Source organism: Crocodylus porosus, unplaced genomic scaffold (genome assembly GCF_001723895.1).
Source record: "Crocodylus porosus isolate Cpor-Errol unplaced genomic scaffold, CroPor_comp1, whole genome shotgun sequence".
NCBI classification, from domain to species: Eukaryota; Metazoa; Chordata; order Crocodylia; family Crocodylidae; genus Crocodylus; species Crocodylus porosus.
In genome coordinates this window covers 6,630,353-6,646,239 of record NW_017728923.1, presented here as the reverse complement: position 1 = coordinate 6,646,239, position 15,887 = coordinate 6,630,353, and the positions used below count along the sequence as shown (strand labels likewise).

Genomic DNA, 15,887 nt, shown 5'->3' with positions numbered 1-15,887 from the left:
GGCCCCGGCAGTCGCAGCCCTTGGCTGGGCAGCAGCGGGGCCGCGCTGCGCCGGGCGCTCGAAGCAGCCTGGCTTCTCCCGCGACCTGCCGCCGCCAAGCGAGCGCCCCGAGGCGGACCCGCCGGGCCCCACTGCAGGCGGCTGAGAGCAGACTGGAGCCGACCGGCCTGGGAAGCATCCCCCTGGGCCGCGGGGTGGGCTCGAGCTCATGGCCATTCAGCCCCTGCGTGTGAACGGCTGTCTCACGCCTGTTCTGAAGGAAGTCAAATCCACCCCAGGATTGTATGGCCTGTATGGCACTTGCACCCCAGGTTAAACCTGAATGCCTTGCTTGTTTGTAACCAGCCTTGAGGCCAGTCCCCACAGCCCCAGTCTGTGTGGGGAACTGAGGTGAAGCTTAAGGGCTTGTTAACGATCATAGAATAAGAATGACAAGGCCATAAGGGAAATGCAGAGTGCCCAAGCTAACATGAGAGGGATGGAGGTGAGGAGAGGAATACAGTGTTAGCCTCCCAAGCCCTCCGGGGGTGGGAGGCGGGGTGGGGAAAGGGCAGGGTTGCTGAGAGAAAAGAAGGTACAGACAAACCCATAAAAAGGTCCACAGTGGTGGAGGGGGTGAGTTGAACAAACAAGTCATTCAGTCCATGGAGTCCTACTGCCAGGGTCTGTGCCCGGTAGTGTGGAGTAGTTAGTGGTTGAGAATAAGTCTCAGAGTCCATCAGGTGCAGAGGGAACGGTTCAGGCGGTCCTCTCTGGGTCCGGTCTAGTGGCAGTCGGTCTCGCAGGGTTGGCATACTGGCGCTGGCCTGCAATGTGTTCGACCTAGATGTCATGGGACCAGCAGATGGTGTCAGATACCATGAATTGCCGCATCAGCTTGGTGTAGCAGCGGGAGATGCAGCAGGCACACAGGACTGTCTCGTTGCTGGGGTCCCAGGCTCCAAGTGCTCCCCCATTGAGTGCATTGACTGCCATGTCATAGCCGCAGCTCCTCAGGATGTTGGCCAGTGGGGCGTACTTCTCCTGCTTGCTAGCCTGGGTTTCGGTGAAGGCTTGGCGCCGGTTCTCAAAGCGGATGGTCATGTCCACTATCATGACCTTCTTGGCCTCCTTGTCAGTGATGATGATGTTGGGGTGCATCTGGCTCTCAGAGCCCGGGATGGCACGGTTCATGGAGATCTCCCCTGCTGTGGCCGGGATGACGTTCGACGGGCAGTCCTGAACAGTGTTGTGGTGGAGCTGCCAGGCTCTGGCATGCTGCCTGCAGGCACACAGCGTGTGGGGTGGGGGACTGAGGTGAAGCTTAAGATCTTTCCTACACATGTAAGTTTACCTGCTTTAACTCCACTGCTCTACTAGACATCCTGCAGTGGGGTTCAGATGTGAGTTCTGTCATGGTGCATTGTGAATTCTGTTAGTATGGAAGACATTAACTTTTGAGGTACATGCTGGGAGGACAAATGTTTCTAGTCATGCTAGTGCGCCATTAGTCCTGCATGTGATAGTCACAGAACCAGCCAGAGATGATTATATTTGAGGCTTGATTTTTGGTGAGCAATGAGAACCTCAAGAACTATGTATAACAGATAACCTTGGATTAAGGAATTAGAAGTAGAGACATCTTAAAGGAAAGGTCATGCACAAATAGAAAACTAACTAGTTCACTTGCCAAAATATACCCTTCTGAAATTGAGAACCTTCATTACAGAAGTGAGCTGGGCTGAGGTGCTCTAGGATTTGAATGGAGCTGAGGCTTGGAATGGCTTTAAGCCAAAGGTGCAAAACCAAAAGGTGCAAGCAAGAGAAAGGCTCCAGATCTAATTAACCAAACCGTCCCAAGGAAGATCTTGGGATAGGCAGAGATGCTATAAGCAATAGGGAGGAGGGAAAAAGAACTGCTTGCCAAGGAAAGCTACCTCTTGGAAGTCAAGAAGTATAGAGACCCAGGGATAGCTGCAAAACCTGAGCTTAGTAAGACCTTGCAAAAGATATTAAATTGTAAAAGGTTCTTCAACCATAAGTAGAGGTGCACCAATACATTGGTCTGATATCGGATCGGTACTGATATAAAGAAAACTGGCTGTATTGGAAACAGCTCAATGGGGCCGATAATTTGACTGATAAATGCCTGTGCTGTGTGCAGCACAGCACAGCACTCAGGCAGCAAGAAGCAGAGCCAGCAGCATGGAGAGCTGCATGCAGCTGGTAAGTCTGTTGTGGTGGAAGGGGAGGGGGGAGGGAAGGGGTGTGTGCGGGGGTACAAATCAATGTCTCCTGTGGTGAAGGAGGGGTCAGGGGCAGGCACTGCCCAGAAAGGGAGGGCCAGGGGTGGCCAGAGCGAGCCGCAGCTCGTGTTGGGGGGAAGGCAACTCCCATCACTGCTTGCACCCTGAGAGGGCACGGGGGGGGGGAGATGTGGGTGTCCCCCAGATCTGGGCGAGGCAGAGCAGGGTGGAGTGGTGCAGGCTGCAGCTGGGGCTGCGTGGGGCTGTTCTTGGCAGGGGCTGGGTTTGAAGCAGGCATCAGTGGTGCTGGGGGGATACTGCACCCACCCCAAATTTGGCTATTGGTCACCGCTCCCAGCCGCCCGGTGCAGCCCTGCCTCAACGCCCTGCCTCCACCCACGTGCTGGAAAGAGCCAGGGCTGTGCTGGGCGACTGGCAGCAATGGCGCTGGGAGCAGAGTGGTAGCAAAATATGGGGTGGATGCAGCATCCTCCCAGTGCCGCCAGCTTCTGCTCCAAGCTCAGCCCCCATCAAGAAGAGCCCCACGCAGCCCCAGCTGCAGCCCATCCAACCTTGCCCTGTGCAGATCCGGGGGGCACATGCCCCCCACCCCCCTGTGCTCTCCCAGGGTGCAGGCAACAGCGGGAGCCACCTCCTCCCCATGAGCCACAGTTCTGGCCCCCCCTCCCCTCGGCCCCTCTCTGGGCAGCACCTGCCCCTGCCCCCTCCATCACTGTCGGGGGCATTGATCTGCCTCCCCATGCCCCTTCCCTCCCCCTCCCCTTCCACCACAATGGACTTACCAACTGGAGGCAGCCGTATTGGAAAATGGATTTGTATTGGCTGATATGCCTCCTTAAATATTGGCTATCAATATCGGCCCCAAAAAAATCTCTATTGGTGCACACCTAACCATAAGAATAAGAGGAGAACCAGGACAGAAAAAAATGTCACCTTGAAAGGAAGTTATAGTAGATTAAAAGCAATCACATATGGCTTAAACTGAATGCTTTGCCTCAGTTTTCAAAATGGATGATGGTTTTGAACATGGAGTTTTATAAAACTAGGAAGGTAAATGGGATTGAGGATGTGGAAATTGCCACAGGTGGAGTGGAAGCAGAACTCAGAGTTTAATGCATTTAAGTTGGAGAAAGGGATAGCTTCCCTCCTGAAAAAACTGGCACATGAAATTGCAAGTCTGGTAGGTCATATTTTTTAATACAGCTATTAAGTCAGGGCTGATATCATGTCATTGTAACTGTAGTACTTACATTTGAGAGGTGGAGAAAGGGACTGGTCTAATCAACTAAAGGCCCATTAGTCTGACCATAATGAAACGCAAAGCTTTTGTTGAATGTATAATTGAAGATATAAAGGTAAATTGAAAACAGTAAAAATGCAGCATGGTTTTACAGATAGTGTGTTGTGCCAGACTAACTGATCTTTCTTTGATATCATGTCATATGGGATGCCATTAGTTAAACTAGAGAAGATGGGGTTTAGTGAAAGAACTGTCGGGTAAATGAAGAACTGATTTAAGGGTAGATAGCAACAAGTAACATTGAAAGAGGAAATATCAGGTTGGAAGGAGGTTAGTAGTGCAGATCTGCCAGGATTTATCTTGGGACCTTTTAATATTTCCATTAACGGCCTTGGCACAAAATGTCAGAGTAAACTAATGAAACTTGCTGATGACTAAAAGATAGACTTTACTAGTACTAGTGGTTCTCAACCTTTTCAGCCTTAAGGGATCTGTCCATAAATTTTTCTGAATTTAGCGGCAGCCTGGGCTGCCGGTTGAGATTTACTGAGCCAGAATCCAAACTATAGTTACAGAGGGCTGCCTTGAGACTAAAATGTTTTGAGAAACACTTATCTAGCTGGTGCCAGGAGAGAGAGGTGGGCACAGGACCTTACCCTGCACTACCCCCCGCTTTTTACCACCTGCGCTCACTACCTCTGGTTCTCTACTTGACGGTGGTCCCTTTGAGTCCTGTGCTGCTTTTGCTATTCAGGAAGTGGAACAAGATATCAGTGTCTGTGTAAGATACCTTAATATCACTATACCTGCTGCATCTGCAGTCTTGGTTGTACTGGTGTTGTTTTAGAACAGTAAAATAGTTTCCAAATAGTTCTAGTGGAATGAAAGGTATATGTAGAGGCAGAGCCATTCCTAGGGGTGTGTGGGGCCCAGGGCATATCAGCCTGTGTGGGGCCGGGGGGAGTGGGGACAGTGACTGCCTGCAGAAGCTGGCAGCGGCGGGAGGGGAAGGCGGGGGTGGTGACCGCCTGTAGAAGCTGCCACCAGTTGCAGCGGTGGGTCTGCGGGGCCCCCCGAAGTGCAGGGCCCAGGGTGGTCGCCCCAATTCACCCCACCCCCTGGGATGGCCCTGTGTAGAGAAAGCCTTAGTGACCTGTCCAGGATTACACAATTAGAGTAGTGTCAGGACTGTGATGCCAAAAATGGCAGTTTCCAGTCTTGCACACTTAGTGCTAGATCTATTGTACTAGGTACTTGCTTGTCAGGTATCCTCAATTTTATCAAAATAGTAAGAGAGTGCACACAGGAAGTTACCATGAGTTATGCTACATTCTCTAAATTCACCCCCTAACTTACCTTGAGGTTGGGCTGTCCAGCTGGTGGTTTCTGGGATGCATGCAGCCTGCAAGGAGTTAAATTGCGGCCTGAGCGCTCATCTGACTGCTGATCCATGCATTGTGCCAACTGCAACAGCAGTCAGAGTCTTTGGGCTTCCCCTCCCTCTTCTGGCAGCTGAGCCATGCAGTGCAGGGAGCTGAGAGTGAGACCGGGCCAGCGGGGTAGGGGAAGGGGGAGATGTGGTTCAGGACTGCGCAAGGCAATGGTGGGTGCTATGTGTGGCTATGGCCTCCAGGGTTTGTGGACCCTGGGGGCTTAGCAGGTGGACAGCCCAACTTTAAGGTAAATGTTTTTCATATGTCCTTACCTATAATCTGAAAGGGAGTGTTTTGTATTCTAGGAGATTTTAACAACAATTCTTTAATATACAAGAAATTACGGTGACTGTTGCAGGACCTATATTGTGCTTTAAGCTGATCCCACTGTAAGAGTTCTGTGGTTGCAAGCAGTGATGTGGTAATGCACTGTAGCTGCTGTTTAATGTTAACATGCCTGTTTGTATCTGCTTTGTTTGAATGAAGAGATCAGTGTTTGCCAAGAGGGAAAAGGGCAAAATGAATTAGATGGGGAGGTGGGGGGGAAGGGGTGGGGGAGCAGCAGTGTATGTAACTTCCCATTTTCAGGCTTCTGAACTGGTATACTTAGAACACTGACAGTAAACCCAAACCAGGCCATGGTGAAACACTGTTTCCCCAGGTTATGGAGCTGCTTAAAACCAGATGGGTAAAAAAGGTAGAAAATAATTAAATAGAAGCAAGTTTTGTGTTGCAGTTCTTGAGTATATCATTTTAATACTTGTCCCTGTGACCTTGTAAAATATAGTGTTGGTATCTTAACTTTTCTTTACCAAATCTTAATTCAATATTCTTCCAAAATCAATTGAAATTATATTTTATAAGAAAAGCATTTCATAACTAAATATCTTAAAACAAGGGACCCAGCAACGGGATGTGCAGCATGGGGGAGCTGCAGGGGTTAGTGCAGCCATCACTCCCCTCCTCCGTTGTCCCCCCTCCTACTGTTTACATGGAGCTTCATAACCTGAATTTCAGTGGCAGACCCTACCCCTAAATTGCCTGTCCCTCCAGGAGCCCCACCAGTCCAGGGGATTTGGCTCTGTGGTCCAGATCCAGCCTGTGGGCCATAGATTTGACACCGCTGTCTTAACAGTTCAGAGCTAAATCTCGCAGGGTTTTGTGCAGGCAAAGCTCTCTGAAATACACCTGAGGCTTGATTGCAGTAAGTACTACAGGATCAGGTCCTTGTTCATAGTTTTGGAAGCCTGCTTGCACTATTTGTATTTTCAGGAAGGGACAGTCTGCTTCCTCTTTTTGATTGCAATATTTATACTGTTCTCATGCTGCAATTCCTGCTAGGAGATAAAATGAGACTGTGTGAATTAGAAAGAAGCTTAATTGTTTCATAGTTTCTAGGGTTGGAAGGGACCTGAATAGATCATCTAGTCCGACCCCCTGCCATGGCAGGAAAAAGTACTGGGGTCAAACGACCCCAGCAAGGTGTTCATCTAGCCTCCTCTTAAAGACCCCCAGGGTAGGAGCCAGCATTGTCATCAACTATGTTAGATCTTTTGAATGCTGAGCAAAGCACAAACCTGTTTTAGCTATTAAAATGAACGTATGTAGCATAGCTGCCATCGGGGACCATACTGAACTTCATCAATAAGACACAGATTTCTTTGAGGAGAGTCAGAACACTGCACATTCAACATAAAGGGAAAATTAAGATAATTCTCAGTTGTTATGTCATTACTTTGGGCTCATTAATTTTGTGGAAGAATTTTCTGTGCACTGTTTAATTTTGGGGGTGCATCTTATACTGGCAAAAGATGCCTGTCTAACAGTTTTGGAGACTGGAGGCCAATGTGTAACCTGAAAACAGGTGCAGCATGAGCAGTCCTGATGCAAGTTTCTCCTTTGCCTCTAATCTGGCCTGAAGTGGGCCACTCCAGGACCAGGCCTAGAGGTTTTGCTAGTACAGGTTTCCCTCGATTTATGCGGTACATGCATTCCTGGAGAACAGTGCATAATTGAATTGTCATAAAGCAAACCCACATTATAATGTAACAAATAGGGATAGGTTCCCATGGCAGTGAGGGAGGGAGGGAGTGAGGCTGGGACTAGGGAAGGGGCACGGGGAGGGGTGTCACTCATGGGGCTGCACAAGGGAGCAAAACAGAGGGAACTGTCAGTGGGTGCAGGGTGGGAGGGCACAGCTCTTGCTATAGCAGGGGCTGGGGTGAGTGGGGACAGGCAGAGCTCAGGCGTCAGGGTGGCAGGTGGAGCACGGTGCAGCCCAGCAGTTGCAGGCAGCTGGCGCCAGCCTCTCTCGAGAATGCTGCAGCAGGGGCTGGGGTGAGTGGGGCCCTGGGCTCACGGCCCTTTTCCCTCCCCCCACAGACTTACCTGCTTGGGTGGGGGGGCACCTATACCGTTCACATAAGAGCAAATTTACCTCGCATATAACAAATTATGGGTCTGAAATGCTCATTGCATAAGAGCAAATTTGCATATACAGAACCTGCATAAATCAAGGGAAACCTGTATAGATATATTGGCAAATTCCATGAGTGGAACAAGCAGCAGCAGCATACCTTGTCCCTGGGGAATGCTCACGTCACGCATGTTCTAGTATGTTGCACGTTACCCTGAGTGGGCTAGGAGAAGCTGGGACCAGCAACCCTGCTGGCCCCAGCAGCCTTGTCTGGGGTCCTGGGGCCTCCAGGAGCTGCAGCTGTGGTACTTGTGCAGCAGGAAGCCTGGCCAGCAGCCAGAGTGTGGCTCCAGCCAGCCAGGCTCAGGTTTTGGGCGGCACTTGCTGCCATCACATGCATCACCCCACTTTTTTTCAGTGTGGGTTTTTGACTCTGGGATCTCCCAGGGTCAAACTGTACCCGCACTTCCCACCCCAAATGCTGCAAAGTAGCAGTGTGAGGAATGCCTGCATGTTCAGCGTATGGGTCTGCATTGCTGCATAATGCACATCTGCACTCGTCTGGATGCACCCTATGAACGCATCCACACATGCAGATGTGTGCTTATAGAAGCTCAAATAGGAGTGGCACAAATTTGAGATTTGCCTCGGAGATTTTTTTCCTCAGTACACATGCCTGGACATGCACTCTGGTGTGGGGCAAGTTGTGTCATTTGGGGCAAAATGACCCTGCCCAGCTCCGCCTGGATCTGTAGCCAGGGGGAGCTAGAGCCTGGGGCAGCACCTGTACTGGCCCCAGCAGTATAAAAAGCTGCCCTTGGCAAGCAGCTCAGGGAGCTTCTGAGGCTCAACCAGTTGGTATCTGGGCACAGTAACCCCTTATGCCAGCTGGACTGCTGAAGCAGCCCTAACCTAGAGTGGCCCCTGCACCCTCTACCCACTGCAGTGGAGGCTGCTGCCTGGCTGTGACTTGCTACCACCTGCAACAGCATCCACCCCCTTGGACCTGCGTCCCTATGGCTGCATGCTTGCCAGACCTGGATGGGATGCTCTGCCATCTGGGCAGCTATCACCCAGAAGATGTGCTTCTTGTGGTGGCCTGCTTTGAACTGTCAAAGTGTGTCCTCTTGGCCCCAAATGTCCAAAAGTTCAGCCACCTCGTCTCCCTTCAGCTGGGTCTCCAGTGCTGGCCCTGGTCAGGCTCCTCTGCCCCGGTCTTGCCACTTGTCTCATCAGCATGTTCCGTGTTTAAAAACTGCAAATTGTCTGATAAGAAACCTAAATTCTGTCATTAAAATACCCAAAATAGTGTTCTTCCAGGTGGAGCCAGGTGACAGCCCGAGAGGCCCGGGGCTGCCTGAAGGCGCACAGCCCCATGCTGAGCCAGGCCAGACCCACAACAAGCGGCATAGGCGGTGCTAGGTCTGAGGCAGCCAGGGCTGTGCTGTGTCGCAGGGGGGCTCCAACAGCAGCAGGCCCTGAGCACCCAACGGCCACTGCTGCTACCGGTGTGGGGTGGGGGGTGGGGGCTAAGGGCCCTGCGGGGACCCATGCCCTGCAACCAGCCCCACCACCACACAAACCCCAGCCCACAGTCCCTCTACACATCCACAGCCCTGCCCAAAATCCCCCCACCACCCTCAGTCCCTGCTTACCAGGGACAGCACCTGGGTCACACTGCCTTGCACTGCTCCTGCTTGCTCCACACATGAATGCAGCCTGCTAGGGCAGCAGGGAGCACCATAGAGATGCTCTGGATGCATGCCAGAGCATCTCAGGAGGTCCTAGCCCTGGTTTGCCTCAGGGCATAGTGGGGAACCGTGCCCTGCACCGCTTTTTACCGAAACGTTTCTTTTTCTGATACCTGGAAATCCAGGTATCAAATTTTGAGCCTGCGTGGCAAATATGCCACGCAGGGAACATTTTTTCATTCTTAGTGTGCCTCTTATGGCATCTCAAACTGGTTTGAGATGCCACAACAGGCACATGCGCACTTGTCTTGATGCACCCTGTAAGTGCAGGTGTAGGCTATACCATTGCAATAAAATGCTATCAGTATAGATTGTGCAAGATCCCATAATAAAATAGGCCTTTTGACAAAAACACTCTTTTTTGATCAACATCTCTGCATCTGGCCCAGAGCTTTTGTTGGAATAAAAATATTGTGAAAATCTCAGCACTAATTAACCAACATCTTATATTGGCAAAGTTTTGCGCGTGTAGTAGGTGCCTGTGTAAGGCAGCAGATTCAGCTGTGTCACTATTTCAGCCTCTCAGCTGAGACTGTCAACAAGGGAGGCAGAAGTGCCAGTTGTTGCACTCTCACTCCTCCTTTCCCTCCACTATTTACTTTTCTCCATTTGAAACTGGATTGAAACTTTCCCTAACCCATTTAATATGAACAGTCAAACAGTCCACATATTTTCACAGTATCTAATCTGGATTAGAGCTGGTCTTTTGCCTGATGCTATTAAAGACTTCACTGTTCAAAATTGTGCATCTGAGTGGATATCCTGTCAAATGCCATTATTCACAGTTCATCTTTCCAGTGTGAGATTTTTAAATAGAGTAAAGCATGGTGGCTGAAACATTGGTTTATTTTACTTTGTTCCCTGACCCCTAATTATATATCAATATCCAAACCAATGCATTGAGGGTGTGTATGCATTACTCCTGCCTTTATTATTTAACTGAAGTATACTTCAAATTCCCCAGGAAAAAATTGACATTTTTTTTTCAAAGGCAGTTTGGGACATAAGTGATTATTGGGAGAGAAGAAATAGATTCTTCCATATAGGCTGTCAAGACTAGATGAATAATTGCGTTAAACAGTAAGCCATCATCCCTCAGAAATCTCCCACATTTCTTCCCAAAGCCATACAACAAGAAGAGTAGGTATAATGTTTATGGTAGTGAATAAATAAATAAATAAATAATGTTAATTCCTGTAGAAAATTACTCTAATATTGATTAAGGTCCGAGAGTTAAGGTTGTCATATGGAAATAACTGAAGTTGTGGAATGGTTTATAAATAGCTTAGAGTATAAAGGGATCCTTTTTTCTCTCTCTTTGTTTCCTTGATGTTTTGCCCATCCTTAGTATAATGTAACATTTTAAAAGCCTTTACTGTATGCATCTAATTCTAGGATTCTATCAGGTCTCGCTTTTCACTGATCTACCTTGCAAGAAAGAAAAACTTGCAAGATATATAGGCAGACTCCAACTGCATCATAGCATTGCAGTGTTTTATGATTTGGGGACCTCAAGGCTAATGGAAGGCATAGTGTCTATTCTAATTTAATGGATAATTATTATGTTTTATGTCTGTCTGATATTAAAAACAAGGTCACAGCCAGGAAGATAGTGTGAACTAAGATGAAAGTAAAACTCTGATGGTATGATTGACTAGATGTAGTCGGGTTTGTTTAAGTTCTGTGCTGTAGCAGGAGGGGTGGATGTTCTAGGATTCTCCTTGAAATCCCTTGTGATCAGCAGGGATCGTGGTTTTCCCTGATAAAAAAATCACAAATTCCCTGATAAAGTATCGCAAATTCTCTCATAAAACCCCCCAAATCTGTGATAAAAATTAAAGGCCCCCCATGGCCCTGCTAGTGCTCCTCACTCCCCCATCCAGCCTCCCTAGTCTTGCTCGTGCCCCTTACTCCCCCCACAACAGCCTCCTAGCCCTACACATGCAGGCACAGGCACAGACAAACACACAGACACAGACATACACCCCCCTCCCAGCAGGTAGGTGTGTGTGGGTGGACAGGGGAAAAAGAAGGGGTTGGGGGGGCAGATGGAGAATGGGAGGGAGGAGGGGATGCACATAGCAGCTACCACCACCACTACTGCATCGCTGCCACTGCACCTTGTGCTGCTTGCCCACGGCTGGCGGTGGGAAAACTGCACAGGACGTGGCAGTGGGTGGTGGCTGCTGCATGCAAGCCCCCGCTCCCCCCTGGCCAGGCAGGCATGTGTAGCTTGGAGAGGGACACTGCTGCCCTCGCCCCCATGGCCCTACTCAGGGCACGTGATGCGGGGTACGGCAGTGGCAGTGCAGTAGTTCGGGCATGCAATGGACGCCACTACTACTGCACTGTCCCTGCTGCTGCTGCAGGCGGCCACCACCCCACCGCCACCGACAGCTGCCCCACACCGCATCTCCACTTACACACGGTGGCAGCCACCAGCACCACTGCACTGCTGCTGCCATGGTCCATGCTGCTTGGCCAGAGCAGGATGGAGGGCAGCAGTGTCCCTCTGGGGGCCTCACATGCCAGCTTGGCTGGGGTGGGGGTTCGCATATGGCAGCCACCACCGCACCCTGCGTCCTGTGTGGCTTTCCCACCGCCAACCACAGTCAAGCAGTGTGAGGTGTAGTGGCAGCGGTGAAGTGGTGGTGGCAGCTGCCGCATGCAAGCTCCCCCTCCTCCCCGGCTGGGCAGCGCATGTGTGGCCCTCAGAGGGGCACTGCTGCCCTCACCCCCCCGGCCCTGTTCCTGGGAGCAGGCACAGAATGAGCTGAGGTGGGGGACTGGCAGCGCCCCTCAGCCCTTCACCACTGTGCCCTGTGGCGTGCTCTGTCCCCAACTCCCCGCCTGCCTACACGCCTGCCCGGGTTGAAGGAGGGGAATGTATTGGGGAAGGCACTCCATGTCTTCCCCCAACACATCCTCACTCCCTCAACCCCCAGCCAGCTTCCCCTCTAGTCCTAGCCCTACCCCACAACCCCCAAGGCCCACTTACCTCCAGGAATGAAGAAGACTATCCTGAGGCAGCCTCCTGTAAGTGAGAGCGTTGGGTCCCGCACTTTCACCCTCCCCCCTATTTTATCAGGGAATTTGTGATTTTTTTATCAGGGAAAACCAGGATCCTTGCTGATCACAAGGGACTTCAAGGAGGGTGAAAGTGTGGGACCCAACACTCTCACTTACAGGAGGCTGCCTCAGGATCAGTCTTCTTCATTCCTGGAGGTAAGTGGGGCTTGGGGGTTGCAGGGCTGGGGCTTTTCTGCCCCTTTTGCAAACCGATCTTGCAGGCTGGAATACAGCCAGCTTGCAGGGCTCTTTGCAAAAGGTGGAAATCCACAGGTTTCCCTGCTAAAAGGGAAAATCTGCATTTTCTCCAATTAAATCAGGAAATTCATGGTTTTCTCCGTTTTCCCACGGGAAACGGAAAACCCAGATCTCTGGTGATTAGGTAATGCTGCTACTCTCCCTATAAAGTCTCTTCTAGAAAGTATCAGCTCCTTGCAAGCATTGGCTTGAAGGTGTTGCTTACTAGTGACAAATGACCTCCTCTGAGTGACCGTGGTGCCTCCCATCATACCATGTTGTTGAAAGGGCAATTTGAAAGTAGCTTAGTATTTAATATCAAATAATCTTAATCTGCTTTCTGTTTTATCAAGAGCAAAGCTATTTTCATCAAGATTAGCTGAGAAGAAAAAAATGTCTTGATGTATTAAAGCCCTTGCCTTGCAAGAACTGCTGCTTTTTATAGAAACTCAAAGCATTGTGTATTTTCTCAAAGACTGTGGTTACCAATAGCAATTGCTTAGACAAACAAAAGTACTATGGCATTGAAACACAGAGTACAGTGTCTGTTAAGCGTCCCTTCTATGTTCTTGAATATGCTGTGCTGCCGTTTAGCCAACCAAACTAAACACCATTCTACCCAAGCATGCTCTGAAAGCGTTCCACCACAGGCATAAGAATAAATTACTTGATGTGCTAGTTGTCTACATCATAAGAGTGGATGTTTCTTATGCAGTTTGCATCTTTATGCATTGCGTACTTATAAAACAGTGGGTGGGACTGCACAAAAATTATCTTCCTTGTTATGTTAGTATAAGACTGATGCTGAAGCTGTGCTGGTCCAGAAATTATACAGGAGGCAAGGATGTCTTAGGGTGATATCTTTTATTGGACCAACTATGCAGTTGGGATAAAGTTAAACTAATAAGATATTCTTCCTCAGATTCAAAAGCTAGTTTAACTTTATCTCAACTACATAGTTAGTCCAGTAAAAAATATCACCCTAAGAAATACTTGCCTTGCACAAAAATTATATTCAGAGCTCAAGCTTCCAAAGTCATCTTTAGTTGACCCAGCTGAGATCCCATCTGAAGGCTGCTGTGCATATGGTTTGTTTCTCCTCTGCAATTAACCTTTAAAACAAACATTTCCAGAAAAAAGACACCCCTAAAGTTGGAGACAGCTGTAATTTGGGCTTCAGATATTTGGACTTATGATATTACCATCCAGATCTACCAAAGTCTATCCTTGGTTTACATTTCAGTGAAAAAAGGTGAGATCTGAGACTTCTCACAATTTCATTAGACGGAATGTAAGTACTATTCTTTGAAGTCCGGGTGCCATCTTAGTCCATTATAAAAACAGTGGGAAAAGAACAAACTGAAATTTTTTTGTTGTTAACATTTATGTGGGTTCATTGATCATGTTTATATAATAGAAGAAATTACCTTATTTCTGAATATATTGTTTTATGTGGCTTTGAGGCTAACCCCTAATGTTGCCTTTTAATAATACAGAAGTTTTTTGGAAGGGGAGAGATGCAGAGTGTAAAGAGAAAAATGTTTGGTTAGATTTGCCATAGCTCTTTTACAGAGATGTCATCTGAACACACTTGCACTTTAGGGACTGAGAATCCCTTGCGGTACTCTGTTTTGCACGTGCTTAGTTATTTCAAGCTGTGTAGATTCTGGTTAATTCCCCTCTGGGTACAATACTGTAGGATGGCTTAGTTTGATAGGAGTTCAACTCAAAGCCTACTAAAAGGGTGCTCTGACTGGAGAGGCAGAAAAAGTGGTTTACTCAGCTAAGTTGGAAGGTTTTTGCAGGCATGTCACTTGGCATCAGTGTCAAAAATGCGTTCAGTCTTGAATGCTCTAGGCTTGGAAACCTAGCGATCAACAGTACCTTTAAATTAACAACAAAGCAGTGACATTTTACATGATCAAAGAGGAAAAGGCAAGGGCTACAAATGTACACAGTTTAAACAGGAGGTTATAGTCTCCCCAAGTTATAGCTGACTGGCAAATGTGGTCTGTGTAAGGTAATTTGTACATTCAGAATTTGAGTAGACTATAATAAGTGCTCCCTATGTCATAACATGACAGTTTTGGGGCGAATGAGGAATGGGTCACTTTGCCTAGGGTTATATTGGAATCTGCATTTCTGCATGTAAGGAAAAGATCAAGCCTCCCTTTGCTAAGGAAAATGCATTGCATGTTTTCTTTCTCTCATGCTGTTTCCTAACCAGCTTCTTTAGAGGCAAGAAATTGGTATTACTGTTTTCCTTTGTGGCTGTTGGCCCCCCATATTAGAGATGGCCTCAATAACCTGCCAAGTTTCCAGTTTTTTCATATTCTTGACAAATTGATTAGTACAAAAGTAGATATAGAACTATTACACATTCCTGAGTCTTTGTTGTTTCTGAAAGATCCTGTTAAGGGCTCGTAGATCTAGGTCCAACTAGACCTTGACCGAAACAAAGAGCCTGATGCAGGTGCTGGAGGACCCTGAGGTCGTGTGCCAGTTTGCAGCCTGTGGGCCAACTGGCACATCTACCTTGATGGTGCAAGGAGAATGGCAGAGCAGGGGTACAGCAGGGCCCCGCTCCAGTGCCAGGTCAAGGCAAAAAATCTCATGGGCTACCTTCTTCAGGGATATTGTTAGAGCACAGTGACAGGGCACCCCACTATGCGATATGGCCCACTACAGGTACCTCCAGCCACTAATGGAGGTTTGTGTGAACATCAAGGGATAGAGACTCCAGGGTGTCCTTGCCTGTAGACACTTTGCCAAGCACTGCTGTGAGTCACAAGGGATCTAGGAACTCCAGTGGAGAAGATAGCAGAAATGTCCTAGCCATGTTATCTGCCAGTTCTGAGGAGGAGGATGGACTAAAGAGCTCAAAATCCATACCCGGTATGTGAAGCACCTTTCATCTAAACTGATAGCTGTGATTAGGTTGGGCTGTGAGGAGAAGGGGGGGAAGGGAGACTTGCTTGTAGTGGGATTGCACCTGTTTACAGCCACTCAGGGCCTGCTACCCCCTGTGGTCAGGTACCTCTTTCTCAGGTGTTTTGGTCTGGCCGCTTCTTTTCTGGTTGCAAGATTTGCTGAATGCGTCTTTAGAGCAGCAAGCATCCTTAATTCACTCTGTTTCACAAGTTTCTTGATTTTCAGCTCTGATTTCAACACTGCCACCAATGACACACCAGCAGCCAAGGCAGGCTGCAGCTGGCACATGAACCGACAGACTGGTGGTTGCCCTCAGGGAATGCGAGCAGTGGCTGTGTGAGCTGGTCAGATGGGTCCATCATGCTACAGGAAGCATCATGGCTGTCCAGTGTGAAAGGAGCCGCACTTAGTTCAGGAGGCATTTCATAGATTTCACAGATTTCATAGACATTAGGGCTGGAAGGGACCTCGGGAGATCATCGAGTCCAGCCCCCTGCCCAAAGGTGTTCAATGTAGGTGCTTGAACCACCTCCGCTGGCAGACTGTTCCAGACCTTGGGGGCTC

At 48.8% G+C, this 15,887-nt stretch overlaps 1 protein-coding gene across 1 annotated transcript in view; it reads left to right on the top strand.

Moving 5' to 3' along the window:
- The window catches only part of CDIP1 (cell death inducing p53 target 1), a 52,470-nt gene that overhangs the window by 671 nt on the left and 35,912 nt on the right, over positions 1-15,887 (top strand). The gene's annotated exons all lie outside the window — the stretch shown is intronic.